Raw genomic sequence first — 24314 nt, forward strand, 5'->3', positions numbered from 1 at the left:
CACCAGTCAAATGATCATCATAATGAATGGACAAAAGGCATATGACAAAATTCAACACTCTTTCATGACAGAAACTCTCAACTAACCATGGTAGAGACTGAGGTCATTTACTGGAACTCAATAAAGGCCATAGAAAAGAAGCTCACAGATCACGTCCCACTCAAAGGTGAACACCTGAAAGCGCTTCTCCTAAGGACAGGAACCAGACAAGGTTCCTCTCTCCATTCCTGCTTCAGAGTGCGAAAAGTGTTTATTTGGAAAGGCACAATATGGAAACCTGAACTCTGAGTGGAGACACTGACTTAGCACCACTTCGGGTATAAGGAAGCCGTGGAACCTGGTCCATTTTCCCAGTTTCTTTACCTGAAAACTGAGGTCAATATTACCACCCATTTTATGAACAGTGTGTTACATGTATCAAATAGAATAATACCAGTTAAAATGCTTTATAAAGTGGAAAACGACAACAAATGCAAGAACTTTATTTTAAATTATTAATTTTCATCTTAAAATTGGTCCTGGAAATGTGATAAATTTCTCAGCTTATTATGGGAATCAAGCAGTAAGTACCATTGCACCAGATATAAAAGAGATTACAACAAATCCTGGTTAAAGTTGAGAAAAATGTATCAGAACAGATTTGCTTTGCCTATGGTTGTTCCAAATCAAGTTAAAATACAGTTTCAGGACTTACTTTGGGGCATATTTGAGAGTGAATGTAAGCTTACTCCTCTATAGGGGTGGATGTGGCTTTGGTAACCCAATTTTTTAATTGTACGATTCATTATATATTTTTAAAAACACTGATCTGAATTTGTGATTTTATTTGTGAAATCATGTGGGCTCTAGTAAATCATTTAGGAATCACAAATTTAAAAATTACTAGCATTTTTCTCTTTTGTATTTTAGATCAAAAGGAAAGGCACTATAATTAGGATCAATAATCATTCATCCTTATTAGCAAAATATTTTTTATCACATGTACCTAAGTAGGTGTGTCCTTATTTTATAAAAGAATCCACTCATTACTGGACTATTACATATGATGCAAATTATAAAATATACCTGAATTAGAAATTGTAAAAGGATAAGATGATAAAACAAGATACAAGCAGAAGTTCTAACATCTTCACATCATCCAATGGATCATTCATCTGTCCTCTATGATATCTGCACAGCCTTACCCAGCCCTGGGACACACACTGTCCAGAGAGGGTAGAACTAGACAGTGCTCAGTTTACTCATTAACTAAGAAGGGACCATTGGCTAATCATCCTTAATTACTACCCTAACAGATCAAGTTATTTCATATATCCAAAAAAAGCAGGAAGTTACATAAAATATAGTTGCATAGTTTAAAACTAAATAATGCCAACCAAAAATTAAAACCAGCAAGAGTAAAAATACATTGCTTCTCACTCACAACCATCACTAAAAAAGACACTACACCACGTTGGTACCACATAAACAAGTGACAGCTAACATTTACCTGAAGCAATTTAACTGAAGATTTCTGCGTGGTTCCCGGTACAAAATAAATATTATTTATGTGCTCTTATTGCTGTACATGGTGCACTCAAATCAGGAGGCATTATCTCCATTTAAAAAGAAAAACTCGCAAAACCAGAACATTTATATTTCCCAATGTGATAATGGTCCCCCCAAATACCAATCCTTAAGAGAAAGATTAGTTCATTATGTTGCCTTAGTGGAAAAGAAAATACACATGAGTTTGTTATGTGTCATTTGGGTGTGTAAAATACGAAGTCATAGACAATTTCCTGTTATGTTTTGCTTTGAAATGTATATTCCATGAACCTTTAAAGTGTGCTGGATCAAAGTCATTGAGCTGTATATTTAACTATTATATTTAAATAAAAAAGAATAAAAATTTAACTAGGAATATCTAAGAATATTTCCTGGAAGACACATCCTTCAAATGGGACCTCTAAGTTAATTTTTGGCTCAGAATTTTACCTTTGAGTATGATACTTAAAAAAAAATCTTTGGTGTTGTTTGTGATGTAGCAGTTTCCTCTCTGCCAACCTGAAATTTAATCTCCCCTTGACTGCAGGAGGCTATAATATTTAGTAACTATGCAAGTGCATCTCCTTCATTTCATTTTACAGACTAGCAAGAGAGGGGAGGGAAATCTACCAATTTTCTTTTTGTGATAAAACAGTGTGTACCAATCACAAAGTACCTAATTCATATTCTAAACCAGAGGAGACCCCAGGCAACGCTGTGAAGTCAGCCAAATCCATCCACTGTGTCCTTCTACTTCCCTTTTCAAAGCCTTTTTTTTCCCTCCTGGCGCCAAATGCCCTCCTGCACAGTCCAAGTGCTCAGCAAAATTCAAAGCTCTATTTTGAGAAAAATTTGGCCCTACCCAAAGGCACCCCTCAGGCCACCTCCACGCATAACTGGGATAGTGCTCCACACGGACACGAATACAGAGAGCCTCCATTTCCACAGGAAAGGACACCTGCATGTCTGCAACCTAAAATACATGGTCTCGCTCTCATCAGCAGCAAAACAGGACATCAGGACCAACAGGGAAATTCAGCTCAGACTGATTGAGATATTCAGATAAAGTTCCTAAGGTCCACATCAATGTGTTATGTTTCCCAAGTTGTATAGATGTGCTGAGACAAACAGATTTAAAAGGAAAATGTTTTCTAAATCTACCTCTGCATACAAATGAATTAGATATATTTTACTATACTTTTGTTTTATAGAAAAGATTGCTTCCTAATTACTAAGATACCATCTTTGTGTAACTATCTTAGTTTAAGTTCCCTCCCAGCATCTAGTGCTGGAGGAAGTCTGTTCACCCACCCCCAGTCAGAACTAACAAACAATAACAATGGATGTTTCACTTTTTGCCTGGTGTGCTATGAAACTCAGTTAACATTTAAAATCTCCAACTATAATTCTGTATTTGTCTCCTGCTTCCTTAGTTCTTTGAGGTTTTGCTTCATGAATCTGGAGATTCAGTTAAACGGTACATACAGTGTGTGGGGTGTGTGTGTGTGTGTGCGTGCGTGTGTTTGCAGTACTGGGGTTGAACTCAGGTTTCACATATGCTGAGCAAGCATTCCACCACTTACTTACAATCCCATCCTTTTTTAATTTTTAATTTTTTGGAGACAGTTTTGCTAAGTTGCCCAGGCTGGTCTTTGACTTGAGATCATTCTGCCTCAGCCTCGTGAGTAGCTAGGATTATAGGTTCACATCACCCTACCCAGCAATGTTAAATTGCACACACACACATTATCATTACTCAGTATGGTACACACGTACATTTAAACTTACTGAATTGCATCTTTTACTTTCATTAAATATTACTCTTCATCTTCTGTCATAGTCATTGCTTTGATATTTTATACTAATTAATAGGCAGATTGACTATTACACATATTGTTTACATGGTATGTAATTTTTACCCTTTTACTTTTAATTTGTTTGTAAATTTCTAGGTAAACTGCATCTCTTAGGACAGGATATATGATTTCTATATCCACTCTGATAATCTCTTTTAATGGGAGTAATCTATGTATCTTTAATATAATTGCTGATATCACTGAGATTGTCATTTTTATTTGTTCCTTCTCTATATAAAGATTTGAAAGCAATTATAAATCTACAAATTTTGTCACATGTAGAATGTGAAGTTTAAAGTCCTGAAGTGAGAAGCTGGAAGTGTGAAGAATAATGTATGAAATCAGGTGTGAAATGGTTCAATAAATAACCATTTTAAACCGCATATTTGAATGTTATTGCCAGGAGACAATAAAAACCTACCAGTTTCTTCTATTTACTCACTTTTATGCCATTTTAATGCCATTTATTTATTTAGGCAATGCTGGGAATTGAACCCAGGGACTCGTGCATGCTAGGCAAGTGCTCTACCACTGAGCTACACCCCATCCTACAGCGATCTTTTCACCTTCTTTACTGTATGAAGACCCAGTTTCCACCTACTCCCTTAACTGAAATAATGTCGTCTTTCAGACTCTTCTGTAGTTCTGATCTGATGACCATTCAGTATTTGAGCTTTCACTTATCAGAAAATATCTTTTTAAATTTTATTTCGAGGAGATTTATGCTAGATGTGGCGTTCATGGCTTGAGGAGCATTATTTTTTCTTCAACAATTTTAACATCATTCAAATAGCCTAGCTTCCATTATTTCTGACAAGAAGTAAGCACTTTTTCCTCATATACAAGGGATCACTGTTCCTCTGGCTGTTTTAAATATTATATTATTATCCCTGGTTTCTAGCTTACTACCATGCGACTAGTTATGAATTTCTGTTTGTTTACTTGGCTTGGCATTTGCTGAGCTTCTTCAATTTATAAATTAATGATTTTCATTAAGATTTGGAGAATTTGGGACCACTGTTACTTCAAATATTTTTCTGCCCAACTTTCTTTCTCTTCTTTTTCTGAATATTATATTCTTTACATTTTATTTCATTTTGCATTGTCCCACAAGTCACTGAAGTCTGTTATTCTGTGGACTGGATACTTCCTACTGACCTGTCTTCAAGTGTGCTGACTCTCCCATCTGCTATTTTTAACACACTATGAAGCCCATCCAAAGAACTTTTCATTTCAGTTACTATAATTTTCAGTTCTAGAATTTCCTGTTCTTTTATTATAGTTTCTGGATCTCTTGGGATTCTCTATATGTTAAAATTCCTTAGACAATGTTTTTCCTTAATACTTTGAGCACATATTGCTTTAGTTCTTTGTACATATTTACAATAGCTGCTATAATGTCTTTACTCCATTATCCGGGCCATCTCAAAACTGGCTTCTATTGACTGCTTATTTTTCTCAACAATGTTCATTTTCTTATTCATTTCCACATATACATTTCTGATAACACCATGTAGAAAATCCTGTTTACTCTCATTTTCCTCTAAAGAGTTTTGATTATTTCCTGCTGGGCAACTAAGTTGCTGGCTGATCATTTGAAATTTACTTTTATAAAAACTTTGCCAGGATGATCTGTAGAATGGCCCAGGGAATTCCCAGGACTGCTTAACTTGGCAAGTTTAGCATCCAAATAGTCACCCTAGAGCAGTAGGGATGAGTCTACAGCATGCATGCTGCAGTGGGCTGTTTGTTATCATTACATGCGCTGAAAGGTTCACCATCACTGCCCAAGAGGATCTCCAGCAGACCAGTGATTCTAGAGGACGTATTACTTCAGATCACATTTTTATTCCTAAGTCATGGCCTCTCTGGGCTTTTTGGTATCTCAGCTGGATGCCCATGTGTTTTCAAGGTATTACCAGGATCTCTTCATTCTAGCAAGGCCAGAATGTCAGTGTCCTCCAGCCTTGCTCATCCTCCAGGATCTTTATTCTTTTCTCAACCTTGTAGGAGCTGCTCTCTGGGAAATGTAAAGCAATCTCATTTAGCCCGTGTGCAGCTCAGCCCTCAGCCAACAACTCATGAGCAATCTCCACGACATTTTTGAGTTCCTCTCTCTGAGACTTTCCCTCCTGTTTGGTGCCCTGTCCCAAACTCCGGTCTCTGTATTCATGCCTCAGGGAGATGACTGCTCTGTTTCTGACTCCCACTCACTACTCTGCAATTAGGGAACTGTTTCCAGGAAGGAAACCAGTGATCAGGAGGCACACCTTCTCCATACTGCCTCTCATCCGCGAGGTAAAAACACTGTCCACACACATTTTGCCCAGTTTCAAGACTGATTACAGAGAGTTAGGCAGCCAATCACAAGCACTCCATGGTGACTAAATTACGTCTAGTACTCAAAGTGATTACGAGTTAAGGTTCACTTCCATATCTCTATTTTACTAGTGATTTTTTTCTCATGCTTCATGAACTTTTTTATATAGTTATTTGCAGCCTCTCATAGCTTTTGCAAATAAGGAGTTACAAATTACAAACAAATAATAACAACCAACTATACGTATTTTACTATTTATCACACCAACTGTTTTTAAAGCAATACAGGTCACACACACAAACAGGAAATTATTTCCAAAGCCGAAGGCCACATTTACCATATTGATATGAAACAATCCCAGACTATTAGATCTATGGCTCCAGGGCAAGCACGGCCACTTTGTCTCAGTGACTTGTTTTATTTGCTGACCCACTAAAACTGTGTAGGGAAGGGGTACCAGCACAGAAGGGAATGAGATGGCCCAGCAGGCTGACACCAGCAAAACGCCACAGAGAAATGTGGAAAATATATATTTTTAATTTTAGGCATTAGGTATAAAGTAAGAACAAACTGAAATTGAAAGAATAATGGAAGAGCTAAACATAGCCATCACTATGTCCACTAACACAGTACCATTTCATCTTTGAAAAGGAGAACAATCAGTTTTACAGACTGATTTACTCACTGATTATATTTCAACATTTCTGTATTTCTGCAGCTACCCGAGGGTTTAAATACTACAATCTGCATTAGAAAATATTGTACATATTTTATTGCTATTAGAAATTAAATCAAAGAAACATAATGCTAATTACTTACATAGTCACTTATTGTTTACAGTCTGACCATGGTATATGAGTGTATTTTTATAGAACATTCTAAATGATAGATTACATTTTGAAGCATTAAATATATGTTAATAGTGTACATAATAGATTTAATGTATTATAGCTCCAAATTTGCTAGATATTAATCACAACCTAAGCAAAGTTAAAATGTCTACAAAGTAGAAATAAGCCCAAGACTTACTTATTAAATTACCATGGCAAAAGAAAGAAGACTTAGGAATTTTTTCCTGGCATAATATTAGAAATGCTAAAGATTGTAGTCAGTTAAAACTCAAAACCTCAAGTCCCTTGTTTATAATTGATGAATGGAAATCACCTCAGGACCTTCTAAATGAAATTTCCTTGGAGTTGGATGCTTCTGAAGAGATTCAAAGGACTTGGGGCATAATTCATATTTTAAATACAAGTGAGAGACAACCCCCAAGAGTCAGCACACCATCACATAAAAGCCATTCTCCAGCAAGCATTCTGGAGGAAGGAATCCATAAACAACATGACAACATGAACGCCCACAATAACCTAACCTTCATGCTGTTACAGCAGAATAGCTATTTCTTTGTTTGATTGTGGACTCCTAAAGGACCACTGATTCCAGCTATTTCACTTTATCTAAAAATTGGCCATCAGTGACACCTTTTTGGGATTAACTTGTACAGAAAGATGGAAAAAGAGTATTTGATTAAGAAATTCCACTAAGATGAAGTGTTAGAATAGATCTTCTTTTTAAAACCCCAAATATATGTTTGCTTTATCTTCTAAATATATGTGTTTGAAAGGCTGTCCACAATAACAAGCTCACAGAGGATAAAGATACAGAATATTAATTTTGGGATTTACTATGTTGCTGAAAGTCCTGAACACAAAGAGTGTAAAGTACTATTTTCCTTAATCGCACTTATCTCTTGTCCCTCTAAAAGTATTTATCACACTACATGCTTTTGTTCATGCTTAAGTAATACAGAAATGCAACATACTATCAAATATGTTATTACCCTCATTACATTTTATTGCTCTTGTAGTTTCTATTGACATTAGTCATCTTTTATACTATAATGATACAGAGCATTAATAGGATAAAGCCAGTTGATTTAATTTTCACTGTGTGAATATGTGACTTACTAATCTCCATCTAAAAAGTTTAATAAGTACTCTTTTTAGAAATAACCATGTGATGCTTAATGCTTTCTGATAAAAATGGTTCTACCTTAAAATATGAAAAAAAAAAATATCAAAGCACATGCTAGAACTCTGCTACTTAAACAAAAATTCCCTTTGCTTAAAAATATCATTTCAGGATTGAATTTTTTAGCAAACTCGTTACTTACTTGCACTTACTATTTTCTAGAAAAATCTAACAAGGTCACCAACAATTTCTATCTAGGCTGCTAAACCCTGTGAGTACTTTTCAGGATTGATATCACTTAACTTCTCCACACTTCCCACCATCCCACTGGAGGAAAGATAACTTCTTTATTTTTTTTATTTTAAAAATAAAAGGAGGAAAACATTAACAGACAGACAACCTTTTACAAAATAGCAAAAGAACAGTACAGACAATACAGAGTTACAAAGTGTTCAGAAATTAACAATGTTTGTTGTACTACATATTGATATCTTCAAAGTGGTTTCTCATGAAAACAGATAGAGACATGCAATATTGATCAACCAAGGACTCATCGCCAGTTTCTTTCAGCAAAGAAATAGAAGACAGTAGAACAACTATGTTAACTATCCTGTATATGCATACATACAAAATTTCTCCTTCTTTCCCTTCTCTTTTCCCACATCCCAGTTGCCCTTTACCTTTGAGTGCTTTCCTATCATTTCACAATGTCTATCATACCTCCTAGTTTAAATTAACTCTTTCAGGTTTTACACTAGTGAAACAATGTGGTGCTTGCACATGCAGGCCTGATTTATTTCACTTATGAGTATGGTCTCTAGTTGTGACCATTTAAATATAAAGGCCTCGAGTTTATCTTTTTTATAGCTGAGTAATATTCCACTGTATAAAGTACCACAATTTTCTTATCCAATCCTTGGTGGATGGACATTTGGGTTGCTTTCACAATTTAACAATTACAAATTGTGCTGCTATGAACATAGGTGCACATGTATCGCTGTGATATGATGTTTTCAGATCTCCTGGGAAAATACCCAGAAGGGGAATAGCTGGGTTGAATGGGACCTCTAGACCTAGTTTGCTGAGGAATCTCCAAACTGATTTCCACAGTGGTTTCACCAGTCTGCATTCCCACCAGCAGTAGAGAAGGGTTCCTATTTCTCCACAGCCTCGCCAGCATTTGTTATTGGTTGATTTCTTAATGCTAGCCATTCTTACTGGGGTACGGTGGAATCTTGTTTTAATTTGCATTTCTCGAATGACTAATGATGTTGAACATTTTCTCATGTATTTATTTGCCATTTGTATTTCTTTATCTGAGAAGTGTGTATTCATCTCAGCTGCCCATGTAATCTATGGGATGCAATGAAAGCAGTCCTCGGAGGGAAATTTATAGCAGTGAATTCACATGTAAGGAAAACAGAAAGAGAACAAATAAGTAGCCTAATGCTACATCTTAAACTTTTAGAAAAAGAAGAACAAGTCAGGCCCAAAGCCCAAAAAAGGGAGGAGATTATAAAGATCAGGGCAGAAATTAATGTGATTGAGGCAAAGAAAACCCTCCAAAAAATAAATGAATCAAAGAGTTGGTTCTTGAAAGAATAAATAAAATTGATAAACCCCTAGCCAACCTTATCAAGAAAAGGAAGGAAAGAACTCAGATTCATGCAATAAGGAATGAAAAGGATGAAATTACTGCAGATTCCACAGAGATTCAGAAGATCATTAATACCTACTTTGAAAATCTTTACTCCTATAGGATAGAAAACTCAGAAGAAATGGACAGATTCCTAGATATGTACAAATTACCAAGGTTGAGTCAAGAAGACATAAAATTCCTAAACAACCCAATATCAATTAATGAGATCGAAAACATGATTAAAAACCTACCGACAAAGAAAAGCCCAGGCCCTGATGGATTCACAGCAGAATTTTATAAGAAATTCAGAGAAGATTTAATACCAACACTCCTCAAACTCTTCAATGAAATTGAAAAGGAAGCAATCCTCCCTAACTCATTTCTGGAGGCAAGCATCATACTGACACCCAAACCAGAGAAAGACCCCACCAAGAAAGAGAACTACAGACCAATCTCCCTAATGAATATAGATGCAAAGATACTCAATAAGATACTAGCAAATCGAATGCAGCAAATGATCAAGAAAATCATACATCATGACCAAGTCAGATTCATTCAAGGAATGCAGGGTTGGTTCAATATTTGAAAATGTATAAATATTATATGCCATCTCAATGGAGCCAAAGACAAGAACCACATGATCATCTCAATAGATGCAGAAAAAGCTTTCAACAAGATTCAACATGCATTTATGATAAAAACTCTCCACACTTTTGACCTTCTAACTCCCTCAGCCCTGTGGAATTCTCTCTTCCCTTGGATGGGGACACCCACTAACCCAGAGTCTTCTGTCTCTCATCTGTCCCTTCTCAGGGTCATTTGCAAATCCCACTTGTACAGCCCCACAAAGATTGGTACACCTTAGAGTTTAATGCATACCTCTCTTCTCCTTTTCTCCTTCACTGCTAGTGCTTCAGTTGCTGTCTGTGGGAAACAGCTCATTACCAAATATATATCTCAAGCTACAAACTTCCCTGAGATCCTTACTACTGCATATCAGGCACTTTCATTTGAATAGCCCAACACATCTGGCTTAATTTATTATCCCTAATGTCTTCCATCTCATAATGAAATCTTATAACCAGGTCAGAAACCTGAGCATTATTTCTACCAACTGTTCTCCCTCAACTTCAAATTTCAAACTTGTAAATTTTATTTCCCTAATATTTCTTAAATACATACACTTCTCTTCATTCTCTCCATCATTGCCTTAGCTCAGTCTGCAACAATTCTTCCCTGGGTCACTGCCTCTTCCATTCTCAGACTTCTGTCATCAAATCCCCACACCCTGGGCCCAGAGTGTTCTTTCTAAAGTGTAAATTGGTATATGGCTACTCCACTGAACTATTCTCAAGTCCAAACTTCTGAACATGGCCAATAACACCTCTCAGGGTGTCACCAACTTTCTTTTCAGGATCCCATCTTCCACTCCTCTCCAGCAATGCTAAAGTTTTTTCAAAACTCCCAAGCTCTCTCCTGCTTTCAGGCACTGCCACATGTTGGTTCCTCTTCCTGAAACATCTGTCTTTCCTGACTGCTTAGTTTCACACCCTCAGTTAATCATCCTTCTTTACGTCTTAGCTAAAAAGTTCTTCCCCATTATACGTGTCATTTGAGTTTGTACTTACCCTGAACTGCAACTTTGACTTATTAAACCTTGTGTCTTTGATGTCTACTTTTTTAAAGGATTACCAAATTCTCAGTTACCCAGCAACTGTGGGACTGGCTCCCTCCTCTTGACTTCTGGGTGCACACATCTCAGGACTGTTTCTGAGAAATGGCTCATCCAGCAGTGTGACTGAGTCACCACCTACTCAAAACAGTGGGTGGAGCTCAATGAAGACTCTCACTGAGGTGCTGACTGCAGTTGGGGAAGTGTTCCCCCAACCCTCAGGCTCTAGCACAATGATAGGAATGAATCATGAAACTCCCTGCACCGAAACGTTTAGCTCTAATACATATATCAAGATTTTTTTCCTTTTTTATTTTTGGTACTGAGAATCAAACTCATGACCTCGTGCTTGCTGGCAAGCGCTGTGCCGCTGAGCTACATCCCTGTCCCATCGAGATTACACCATCATTTGTGCCCAGGTTGCAGGCAGGATATTTAAGCATTAGAATTCAGTGAAGAAATACTATCAAACTTGTTTTCCTGTCTCAAGTAGAGTCTCAAAGTTCTTTAAAAAGTATTTGTCAATGTTTTCTCCATTAGAATCTATGCTTCTGAGTACAAATAGAGCCCAGATTGATTTTCTATTATTTATCTCTTGCCCCACAGGCAGGCAGATGATCAGGGTTTGTCTCTGCTCTTGGTCAGTTTGCAAACACTAGCCTTGGAATCAAGACAAATTCAAGACAAATGAATCTATGGTTAAGACTTCAATGTTCATCAAGGCATAGGATAACAGACACACCTAAATCGTCTTAAATTTCACACAATCTAAAAAATATCATCGATCACATCCTCTTCAGATCCAAAGGGGAAAATTGTTATGGTTAAGAGGCTGAGTGCTGCGGTTGGAAAGGTCCCGATCCCAATATCAGCCTAAAACTTGCAGGATTTGGGTTAGTTACCAAACACTCCTATCTTTAATTTCCACACAGGAAGTATATTTAATAGAATAGCAGAACTAAAACATGCAAAGTGCTTGCAAATAAATAATTATACAAATAGTGATCAGCTAATTCTAATAATGCTGTTACTATTTCTTCCTCTTACTTTTCCGTACATCAAGTAGAGAGAACTAGCGCTAGCAAGGGTGGGGAGAACAGCTCAAGTTGTTTTTGCTCTGATGATTTTATTAAGTGCTACAGGACTGCCCACCACCACGACTGAACCCAACCACACTTCCACGTTCCACTGGGAGGGTGCTGCGCCATATGCGGGTCTCCTAATGCCAAAACACTGGCCTCGTTTTGGTGCGAAGAGAAGAGGGGCCCTGCCAAAACCCCAACAATGATGCTTCCTGCAACACGTGAATTTCTCTGACAGGTGTCTCCATTCCCAACCCTGACCAGGCTGGCAGCGGCTTGAACAGATGGCCCAGCTGGCAACATACGCATTTCTATCATTTTGCAGTTTCTCACAGGTGCCGCGAGTGGGTGGGATCACTCGGTATTTTCTAATGTTTTGATAACCTTAACTGCTGTCTTTTCCCATGGGCCAATTTTATTTTGGACATATTCTGAATGTTTAATGTTTGACAACTGAAGACACTGGTAGGGAAAATAAAAACTCTCTTTTCTAAAAGCTGATCTTCCACACATATAATCACGCAGCTGGCTCCATCCCAGCCGTCATCCATTTTCTTTCCCTTGAGCCATTTTTCTCACCTACGCATCACAGCAATGCATATCAAAATATCACAAAACTGCTTATAAGCATTTTCCACAAGCTGAGTTTAATACTTCAGTGTGCTTAAACAAGACATCCCCCTCCTTGCTGGAATGAAAAACAAAAATATAATTATTTCTTTGCATCAGTAGCCAAGGCGAAGCACACTTCTTCATCCGTGTTACTTCTAGACTCCAAACGGATGGCTGACTCCAGCCAGAAATTTTAACATCTACCATCAGGAGCGAAAGGGTGCCACAGCACGTCTCAGGAGAAAAGCTTACACATTCATGGTGTAACTTAGGAGTCACTTTTATTTAGAATATGGAAAAGGCTTTAAAACCCAGAATAGAATTTTATACATACACAATAATTCACATATTTTAAAATCTATTTTTAGTTCTTCTTTTATTTTTAGCTTGGCTTTGATGTAGATTATAAAGCATTACCATTGTGAAACTGCTATTTCAAATACTGTATATAGAAATTAAGGCACCAGTAGTTATAGGTTATATACACTCAACATCCATTTCATTAGCCAAAACTCAGTGGAAAAGTCATCCTTATCATCACTGTCATTGTCATCTCTGCTATGGATTAGATCTAAAATGTCCCCCCAATTCTCACGGAGGTGCTACAGTCATCAGTGCATCCAACCATTGCTGTTAGGAGGGGGGTGGACACTGGGGGGATGAACTGGAAAGGCATCTCTCCCTCCTTGGCACCTCCCTGCTCCTCTGCTTCCTGGCTGCCATGAGCCGAGCACCTTCTCCTCCTCCATGACCCTTTGCCGTCCTGTTCCTGTGCTAGTGCTGGCTGACACAGACGGAAACTGTCAGTCAAATAAACTTCTCTCCTCCTTTAAATTGTGGGATGGAGTACTTTGTCCTAGTGACAGGAAAGTGACTGAGGACACCACCATCACCATCATCATCATCTTCTTCTTCATCAGGAATAGTGGTCAAAAGCACCAGGGTCAGGGGCGTGAGCTTATGGAAGTGTCCACCTAGGCCAAACTCCTGTTCCTTCCCTTCCTAGCCATGTGATATAGAGCAAGTCGCTTGAATTGTCTAAGCTTCCTTTTTTTTACTTAAGGAAATAACACTCCATGATTGTTCTGTGATTGTTGTTTATCATTTATTTCTAAAAATATTTTATTAGATCTAAAATATATATTTTTAAATTTTATTTCTAAAATATATTTATATTTTTATTTATTTTTTCATTTTTTAATTTTAAAGAGTAGTAAAAGAAAAAAAGAACATTAGCAGCATACCAACATCACAGACATAAACAAAACAAAGCAATAACATTAAAAGTGATACAGTGTTTCAAAACAAAATGATAGGGATTAACAGTAGTTGTTATATTACATATTGTTATCTTCAACTACGTTGCTCAGATTACCAGATGTAAGAATGGAAGATTGTTCAGACCATTAAAGAGAATTAAAAAATAATTATTAGATAAAACATTAGAGATAATACAGAGTTTCACTAGACAAGATGGTAGGAATTCACCAGTGGTTATTCCATTGCATATTGTTGTCCTCAAATCAGTTGCTCACATTACCAGATATAAGCATGCAAAATTGGTCAAAATATAAAAAAATTTAAGCATTAACTGTTCCTTTCAATGTACCATCAGATATCAGCAGTACAGATTTATTTCACTTATGAGTATGGTCTCTAGTTGCATCCATTTACCTATAAAAGCCTTGAGTTTATCTTTTTTTATAGCTGAATAATACTCCATTGTATAAAAATCCCACATCTTTTTTATCCTCAGTGGGTAGGCATTTAGGCTGTTTTCAAGATTTAGCTATGATAAATTGTGCTTCTGTAAACATGGGTGCACATATATCACTGTGGTATGATGTTTTTAATTCTTATGGGAAAACACCCAGAAGGTGAATAGCTGGGTCAAATAGGATTTCTAATCCTAGTTTTGTGAGGAATTTCCAAACTGATTTCCACAGTGGTTTCACCAATCTACACTCCCACCAGCAGTGGAGAAGGGTTCCCTTCTCCCCACAGCCTCTCCAGCATTTGTTATTGGTTGATTTCTTGATGACAGCCATTCTTTCTGGAGTGAGATGAAATCACAGTATTGTTTTAATTTGCATCTCTCAAACTACCAATGACACTGAACATTTTTTTCCCATTTGTCTTGTTCCTGATTTTAGCGTGAAAGCTTTCAGTTTTTGTCCATTTAGTAAGATATTTCCTGTTGGTTGGTCATAGATGGCTTTTATTGGGTTGATTTAAAAACGATCTATTCTGATTTTCTGTAAGGTTTTTATCATGAATGAGTGTTGGACTTTATCAGAAGCTTTTTTGGCACCATCTCTATTGAGATGATCATGTGATTTTTGTCTTTGGCTCTGCTAATGTGGTGTATTACTTTTATTGATTTGCCTATGCTGAATCATCCTTGCACTCCTGGGATGCATTCCACTTGGTCATGGTGTATAATCTCCTTGATAATTTGCTGCTGTCTGTTTGCTAGTATCTTCTGAGGATTTTTGCATCTATATTCATTACGGAAATTGGCCTGGAGTTCTCTTTCTTGGTTGGGTCTTACTCTGGTTTTGGTATCAGAGTAATACTTGCAGCTGTAGGCATTATAAGAGAAAGCGCTCTAGAGGTTCTTCATGATTTAATAAACATGACCCTTTGTGAACTGGTCTTTGCTCTCTTTGTAGATTCATTGCTGAGAAATGAATGGTTAGCTCCAAGTCGATTCAGTTCTTACTCACCCTTAGTACCACTGACCTACTTCAAGGTCCTGTAACTTATCCTATTATGTCCTATTTCTCTGCCTTTCACACTGAGGATTGAACCAGGGAGCACTGCGTGTTATGGTTTATATCCTGATGTCCTCACAGAGCCTCATGAGCTTATAGGTGAGGCTTTTGGGATGTGACTGTACCATGGGGCTGTGATATTCATCAGGGGATTAGTTCATTGAGATAAGCTTATAATTAAATGTTATTTGGGAGGTGAGGCCTGGTAGAAGGAGGTGGGTCACTAGGGGAGTGGCCTGGAAGGGTTTATCTCCCTCCTTCTCCCTTAAACTCACTCTGCTTCCTGCTGCCATGCATGAGTCACTTTTCCTCTGATATCCCCTCTGCCATGCTGTCCTACCTTGGAGCTAACCAGCAATGGAGTGAGCTGTGAGCCAACATAAACCTTTCCTCCCTTAATTTGTGAGTGTTGGGTATTATTGTGTCTCAGCAATGAAGAAAGCAGCTGAGACACTAAGCTACATCACAGCCTATGTATTTATTTGGAGACAGGGTCTGGCTAACTTGTCCAGGCTGGCGTACAACCTGTAATCCTCCTGCTTCAGTCTCCCAAGTAACTAGGATTACAGGTCACACCCAGTGACACTCATTTTTATTATGTTCTTTCTCCTTCTTTACTTGTCCCCTCTGTTTGCCCTTCAAACCTCAGCTCAAGCATCACCTTGTGCGCCAGTTACCCCAGTGAGGGCACTGGAGTCACCTTGGAGGCTCCATCCTCGGTGGAGGCCTCAGAGAACAGAGACCAGCCTCCTTGTGAAGCGTTGTTCAAGTGCAGACTCAGGATCAAATAAATAATGATTATTAAGTGACTAAGATTTAGTGGCTTCATAGGCATCAATCGATACACAAAACATACTCCAACTCCATGAACGTTAAGTTCCTCAAGGGCAGAATCAAGTTTCACTGGATAGTGTATTCAAATCAAGCCTGATTCATGGAAGGTTCTGTCAATGATACATCAATTAACCAACCAACCACTCAACCATGGAACTAGTCTCTTGACCACGATTCCCTAATCTTACTCTCCTTCTTATTTCAATTAATTTTTCCTGAAACAAATCATAGGGAAGGTAACAAAATGGGACAGAGGAAGAAAAAATGAAAATAACTAATGTTACATAAATTCACGCCAGTGGAGGGGCCTTCCAAGCTAAAATTCTAGCTCTGATTTGATTCTGTAACTAGAGCCTCACTCCTACTTCCTACTACGTATTTGCTCTTTTTTTCTTTTTTTTTTTTTTTTTCTTGGTACAGGGTATCGAACTCATGACCTCAGGCTTGCCAGGCAAGAACTTATGCCACTAAGCTAGATCCCCAGCTACATATTTGCTCTTAAGTGTGCCTCCTATGATACCTCCAGCCAAACTCTTACAGTCCCCAGCCACACCTCTAATCTGACCATTCTGTGTTATTCCCATTGTGTATTTTCTGAATTTCAGTTATCTTTGACTTCTCTCTCCATCTCTCTCAACACATGTAGTCTCTAATTCCCATTAATTTGCTTTGGCAAATTTTCTTTGTTTTTTTTCATTCATCTCTGCCTTTAAAATCCTCCTGCTCCCAACCAAACTCAGATTGTCCTTGCTCCATTTCTGTATTGCTGCGATAGCTTTATAAATGTCTTAAAATTAAAAAGCTGCATTGAGAGCCTTAGTGTTACATTTCCAAGTCACAGTGTGTCCAACCTGAAACTTTTTTTAAATAAATTAAACATTTAGTGGTAGGCTAATCCGATGATTAAAAAAAAAGAAAAAGGGGGCTGGGGATTTAGCTCAGCAGCAAAAGCGCCTGCCTGGCAAGCGCAAGGTCATGAGTTCGGTTCCCAGTACCGGAGATAAACCAAAAAAAAAAAGAAAAAGAAAAAAATGGTGACTATTTTAATAGGCAGTATTGTCTTCCCATAACAAATTATATTATTTGTAAGGGAAACAGTAAATAGATCTTAAAAATGAATTTTGTGAAGTGACTAAATATTAGAGCCTATTATTTAATGAGTTTTATTCATGAGCAGTGCCAAAAGAATCGGCTATAGATGATGACTGCAATAAGGAAGCAATTTAAAATTGTTTCTGTTACTCTTAAACCAAAATATAATAAACGAGTAAGAGGAAAAGACAAAAAAAAAAAAAAAACAAAGCTGGAACCCAATCTCTTTGGTATACATATGTCCAGCCTTTGTTAATAGGATAGGGAACTCCTTACTCCTATCAATGGACAAATATTTCATTCCTGATAAGATTTTTCTCTGTATGCATCAAATTTTTCAGCAGCCATCTGACTGAAAGGCATTCGTCATGGGAAATTTGGAGAAGGGATTTATCCATATGCTAAAACCTATCAAGGCAATTCAAGGTTCTGTACTCGCAGAACCTAACCCCAATTAGCCTTTTTCAATCAAGGGATTATCTTTCATGTTCAAATTAATGCACACCTTGATTTTAAGCCATGGTGAATTATTTGTTTTGTGGGAACATGAAAGTCAGTTTGATATTCAGAACAGGAAAAAAAAAATCTAATTTAGCAAATCCCATAATGTTCTAATCTTATCTATAACAGCTATGCGATAAGGAAGCTGGTATTGAACTAACAATTGTGATAACAATTAAGGTCAGTTAAACTTATCAACCCTTAATAAATAGTCACATTTTTTTCATACTGTAAGGATGCACACCACTGATAATTCTACAGGCATAACGTATCTCCCTTCATACCAGGAGCTTAAACTTTGACGTAGCTGCCACCCTTGAATTCATTTGCCAACAATCTAGTGGAAATATAAAGCAGTCAAGGAGTGATTAAGAGCAGAAACCAATACATATGCAGCAGGACGACATACAAATACAGATGAAACAACACAAAAGGATACCATGCTATTCTGCTGCATGCAAATGTTATTTATGTCCTGATTACCACTGAGGGTCTTTATTCATTAACAGAATAGCCAACTACTCCAAAGCCCACCTTTTCCTCTCCCTCGGTCAATCTTGGCAATTTACTTGCCAGAAGAAAGCCTGTCTGCCTCAACACAGAATAACTGCTGAGGAGCTGAAACGGAAGCCGAAGGAATTGAGAATTCACTCGATCCTGAACACCCAGCACCCTGCACAAGCTCTCATTGTACACCAGTCCTGCTGCTGGACAATCAACTGTTACAAAGAAGCAAAGATGTGCTGAAATCCTGTAAGGGAGTGGAGGTGGGTCTGGGTTCACAGAAGCAAGTTGTCTAGACAATGCAGCTGCGCTATGGGGTAGATATGGTTTGTGCTCACCGAATGCTAGAGAGCCGAGGGGTGCACTTTCTCTTTCTTTTCTCAATAATTCTTCTCCCTGTCTCACTCTTCCTCCTCTTCTTCTTGCTCTTCTCCTTTCCTTCTTCTCTTCTTTCCTCCTCTTCCTCTCATCTCTTTCTTTCTCTCCCCTCTTCCTCTCTCCTGTCATTCTCCTTCTCCTCTCTCTTTGCAGCCACCCATGAGCTGTTCCACTTCCTGATGTAAGTTAAGCAGCATGAGGCACTCACCAGAAGCCAAGTAGATGCCAGTGCCTGATCTTAGATTTTCCAGCTCCCAGAACTGTGAACTAAATAAACCTCTTTTTTTTATCAACTACCCAGCCTCGAGCATTCTCTCACAAGAACTGAAAACAGATTAAGACAATCTGAAAGGGTAAGAATGAAGAAGTCTGGCTCTGGTGTAATGTGTAAGACCAAACCCAAAAGAACTACAGAGGAGAAGGAAGCTTCCATGGCTGGTAGGATACTAACTCAGCTATTTTCAGCTGGGAGGGAAATGTTAAGAGGGATATCCAGAGAGGACGGGTCTCCCGTGTAACAAAAAGTCAAAAGGAAAATGAATGGAGGGTGTAGCACAGTTCTGCTTTGTGGTTGTTCTGGCTGTGCGACAGGGATGGGCAGAAGGGGTGGAACTGAGAGCTGGATGTTCTATGACTAACAGGTCTCTGTGGTAAGACATGACATCAACACAGTCTAGACACTCAAGGACTGTCACACGGGGAGGAGGTGCTCTACACTTGCTGCAATTAGAGTGTTTTCGTGTGTACATGGGTGTCACTCATGGGAAGGAAGATAGTGGCTGCACTGAATGAAGAGGCACCAGAACTGTGAAAGTTCTTCTAGTTCTCTCCCTTTAACATTTCCAGAAGAGCTCTAGGAAGAATATGTCTACCACTCATTACACGAAGACATGAAATGGCAAAATAACCAGGGCTGAACTAGCCCAGAGAGTTCTAGGGAAACTCAGGGGCAAGGATCAGCTGTTGCTCCCTCCGCATCAGAAATTCATGGAAAAACAGTAACTAGACTTCCAGAACTTTCAAGGCCTTCTTCTGCCCCATTGGTGTTCTCTGTTGTGTCCAGATAGCCCAGGACATGATGAGAGTTCTAAGCTTACCCTCTGGTCTGAACCTAAACCTACAAAAATCATCTTTCCCTTAGAATCCCCTGGTGCTCCAACATGGCATTTGGATCCAAGCTCTCCTATATCAACTCATTTAAGAAAAAAATAATAATAAGCCCTAGAACACGGATTTAAGTAGCTATAGAAGGAAGGTATCATGCGGAACTAGGCTGCTCTCCCCACCTCCTAGGCATCTTCATTTGCCTCTTCCCGCAAGTGGGGCTTGGACCAAGATCTTGAAATTGGCCATTGAAAGCCACTGAAAATCCCCAAAGCTGATGGTAGCATCCATAAAACAATATTCCGCATTGCTTAGCCCTGCATAAGCATTTAATATGTTTTCTAATGGCCATTTATTTAGCATCTTGCCCCAGAGTGTAGTCACCCATGGGCCTTTGCTCCAGGCTAGCATGACAGGAGCCACACACATGGGTCTGCATGAAGCATGAACTGCACATGCCGCTGCACAGCAGCAGCTCTGCTCTCTGGGCTCACCCACTTGTCCTGTGTCGCAGCATGAATCCTGGGGACACCCGCCTGTCACCCTGGCTTTCTGGGTTCCCAGGTCCTGAAAGTGTCCTGACATCCACACTTGGCCTGCTGGCCCCGACACTCCAAGCCACGGCCTCAGCATGCCAAGGACTTGGAGCTGTAGCCCCTTGTTCTGACCCCTTGTCATCCAGCTGTCTGTAGAGAAAATGCAGAGGCTACACAGGCAATTAGACAAACTCGTACTTATCAAGGGAGACAGTGTCAGCCAGAGGGACCGAGCAACAGTACACACCATCTTTTAACTCTTCTAATAAGCACTAAGATCCCAGACTGCTTTAGAAGGTGAAACAAATCTTTGGTGCACATCATGTAAGTGGGACACTCTTGCTTTTCTGATCTCACATCTTCACAAGGGAGTAGCCGGAAAGCAGGCGGTTCCTCCCACCGAGTAACTCACGGCAGGAGCCTGAAGGTCCGCTACCCTTTGGAGAATGCAACCCTGAATGTATGGGCAACCCGGGAGCTGAACGGCAAAACTCACAGAAAGTGGGAAGGGCCATAGACAACTTTAAACTTCTGAGAGTCGAGATGGATGCGTGAGGAAAGGCTAGAGAAGGAGACCCTTTAGCTTTTCTGACCCTGTTGACAAAACCAGGCTTAGATGGAGCCAGAGGCCACTCCAGAACATCTGCATCTTTTCAGAACATTATGCCATTCTTGCTGTGTGTGTGTGTGTGTGTGTGTGTGTGTGTGAGAGAGAGAGAGAGAGAGAGAGAGAGAGAGACAGAAAAAGAGGGCGGGTGAGAATAGGAATAAATGATAGCATCAGGCAGAGACAGAGACTACAAATGAAAATGACCCTGTAAAAATGAGAAAGTTTCGTCAAATGAGTAGGTTGTCTGTAGTTATCGACAAAGACTCAAAAGACTCAGATGCTTCCTTTTAAGAGAGAGATCCTTGTCTGAAAACATTTTCCCAGCCTTCTCTGAACAGGCAGCGCAACAGCGTGTGCCGTCTGAAAACACGACTATTCCGAGGCTGACCCTGCTGCCGCTTGGGATACAGACTTCTCCAAGTTCACACCATATAGTGACCGCCAATTCCATTCTGTTTGTTCATTTGTTTTAATTCAGTGACCTTTTTGTTAACGCGCTCCTCTCTTCTCTTATGTTTTCTTAACTCCAGTCCTTCCCACGGCTCCTCTAGCAACGGTTGTTGTAATCTGCTGCTCCTGAGCCTCCAGCTTTCCTCCCCTACACCTTGCACATCTTCACCACGGGTATCACAGCACACCTGTGTCTTGGAGCTTAGGCACTCGGAGTTGTTTCTAAGACTTTTTCTTTCTACTGAAGCACGCTGCCATTTCCTGCATTGCAGCTCTAGCGCAGTGTGTTTACCAAATGGTAAAGGTTATCTCTGGGATTCACGTTAGGAAATTCTGTATGCGGGTCACTAAGGACTTGGTCATTGAGTAATCGAGCTCCCTATATAGAGAATCAAGCAATACAGACACACCATGCACTGAGAGTCCCAGTGTTTCTCTGAACCAAAAAGTGGGCAGTAGCAATCAAACGCAGAATTCCGTGAGACTCTTTATGTGCTAGAAGCCAGGTATGGTGGCTTAGCCTGCAATCTAAGCACTCTGGGAGGCTGAGGTAGGGGTCTCATGAACTAGAGCCCAGCTTCGGTAGCTGAGTCAGTTAGCAAGGCCCTGTCTCCAAATAAAAAGGGGATGTAGCTCAGCGCAAGGTCCTGGATTCAATCCTCACCACTGAAAAAAAGTATTTGCCAGAGCTGTTAATTTTCTAGAAATTAATAGCTGATATCTCACTTGGGTGATCCTTCATTTGTTTCTAAAAAGTCTTTCTCAGCCAATCTACCTGAGCTAGAATATGCAAACTCTGTGTTAACACAACACTGCAGTCAATTTAGACACTTGGAGGCTTAGCCTAAGCGCGTCTCTCTCTGTACATGACACCAGTTTGGAAATTACAGCGCATCATACAGCTGTGCCGGTCAGGATGGTGGGTCTCATCCCGCCGTGGTGTCTATGGTAATTAATGTCGCTGGGAAAGCTGGAGTCCCACCTCCAAAGAGGGCACAAGGACTCTAGATTTGGCCCAGTATTTCTCTGTCTGGCACAACCCCAGCCGCAGTCGTGAGTGCGCTCCATGTTTCCATGGGTGGGTGCTCCCACAGCAGTTACTCCAGCTTTTTGGCAGACTCCTGCCCATTACCTCCCCCTCCACTCTGCTTCAGCAACACTTCAAAGGAAACACTGGCTCTTTCCCTCACCCGGAACTGTTCTGCCTGTGAAGTGATAGCTCCTTACCTCCCAGCTCTGACCAGACGCTCCTATTCTTCCACTTCTTACTGCCTTACCTCATTCTACTGTTTATTATTCACTTAACAAATAACTTACAGACTTTATCACCACAGTGAGACCTCGACCCTTCATTCTCTTGCTCAGTCCCATTCCTGGCACTGTCCAGGCCTCACTTTCTTTCCCAACCCACTCATACCCTTGCACACCAGACACCTCTCTTTCCAGGACGTTATAACCCTTTCTCCAACCCAGGGGAACAGAAGATAGCAGAGCCTCTATCACATGGCCTCTCACGCTGACCGGAAACACCCAGGATGGACTAATACACATGTGAGGAAACAGATTCTATATGTTCGCCCCTGAAATTTTGCATGTATATGTGACAGTACCCGTTAACCTCCTCGTATGTTTAAAGGGTGAGAGAGCAAAGGAAAAACATTCACTGAAAGCGTATGTCATATGCCAGGTACTTTTCCCTCTGTGATTTAATCCACTTTGCACCATCTTTATGGGAAGATGCACCCAGTTTCCAGATGCTTATTAGGGAATTTGGGTATCTTAGCTCACAACCAATTTCTATTAGGGTTTATTTTGAAGCCTTTGTTTTAAAATTATAGAGGACTAAGTCCAGGCATGGTGGCGCATGTCTGTAATCCCAGCACTCGGGGGGCGGAGGCAGGAAGATTGCTGCAAATTCAAGGCCAGCTTGGGCTACAAGGTGAGTTCAAGGCCAGCCTGAACTACATAGAGAAATACTGTCTCAAAAAGATAAAAAAGAAAATAAATAAATAAATAAATAAAATTATAGAAGACTAACACATTTGTGACATCTTTAGTTTGGAATTCATAAAATATTTCAAGTATTTAAATAAAGAAAATTATATAAGGAGGATGAATTCAATAACATGCTTATTCAATCATTTAAAATACACTTTAAAGATACTCTTAATCTTTTTATTTTAAAGTACATTTTTCCATATGAGGACCGATCACCGGACAAGGCCTTGTAATTTCAGTCCTTCCTCCGGGGCTGCTGTCTCTCTGGACTCCTCTCAGCAGGTCCTCCTGAGTTTGTTCTGCTCCTCACATGGGACAAGTGCAGGCCCGTTCTCCTTCCTAATGTAAAACTGTAGTAGAAACCTAAATGCAGCTGCTCTGGGCAATCCAAGCGAGCAAGTACCGCTTACATGAGCGGAGGGGGAGACCAGAGGAGAAAGTGAGCTCAAACCAACAGAAGTGAGATGCTGAAGAGACAGGAGGAAAAAGCACAGGTAAGGGAAATGGACAAGAGAAATCTAGGATGAGAGGAAGGATTACAAGGGACAGAGAATTAAAGCAAAGAAGCAACACTAGAAGCAGAAGACAAGAAAATTAGTAGAAGCAATGAAGAGAGGCCAAAAAGGAGTTTGCAAAAAGAAGAAAGTAAAAAAATAGCAGAAGGGAGGGAGAGAAAATTGAAATGAAAAGGAAGAAAAGGAAAGGAGAGGAGAGGAGAGGAGAGGAGAGGAAAGGAAGGAAAGGATAGGAAGGAAAGAAATGAAAGGAAAGGAAAGAAAGGAAAGGAAAGGAAAGGAAAGGAAAGGAAAGGAAAGGAAAGGAAAGGAAAGGAAAGGAAAGGAAAGGAAAGGAAA

At 39.5% G+C, this 24314-nt stretch overlaps 1 protein-coding gene across 2 annotated transcripts in view; it reads right to left on the minus strand.

Annotated features, from left to right (window-relative positions):
• The window catches only part of Reln (reelin), a 439528-nt gene that overhangs the window by 335527 nt on the left and 79687 nt on the right, over positions 1 to 24314 (minus strand). The gene's annotated exons all lie outside the window — the stretch shown is intronic.

This window comes from Chinchilla lanigera, unplaced genomic scaffold, assembly GCF_000276665.1.
Source record: "Chinchilla lanigera isolate Chin_1 unplaced genomic scaffold, ChiLan1.0 scaffold00009, whole genome shotgun sequence".
Taxonomy (NCBI): Eukaryota; Metazoa; Chordata; class Mammalia; order Rodentia; family Chinchillidae; genus Chinchilla; species Chinchilla lanigera.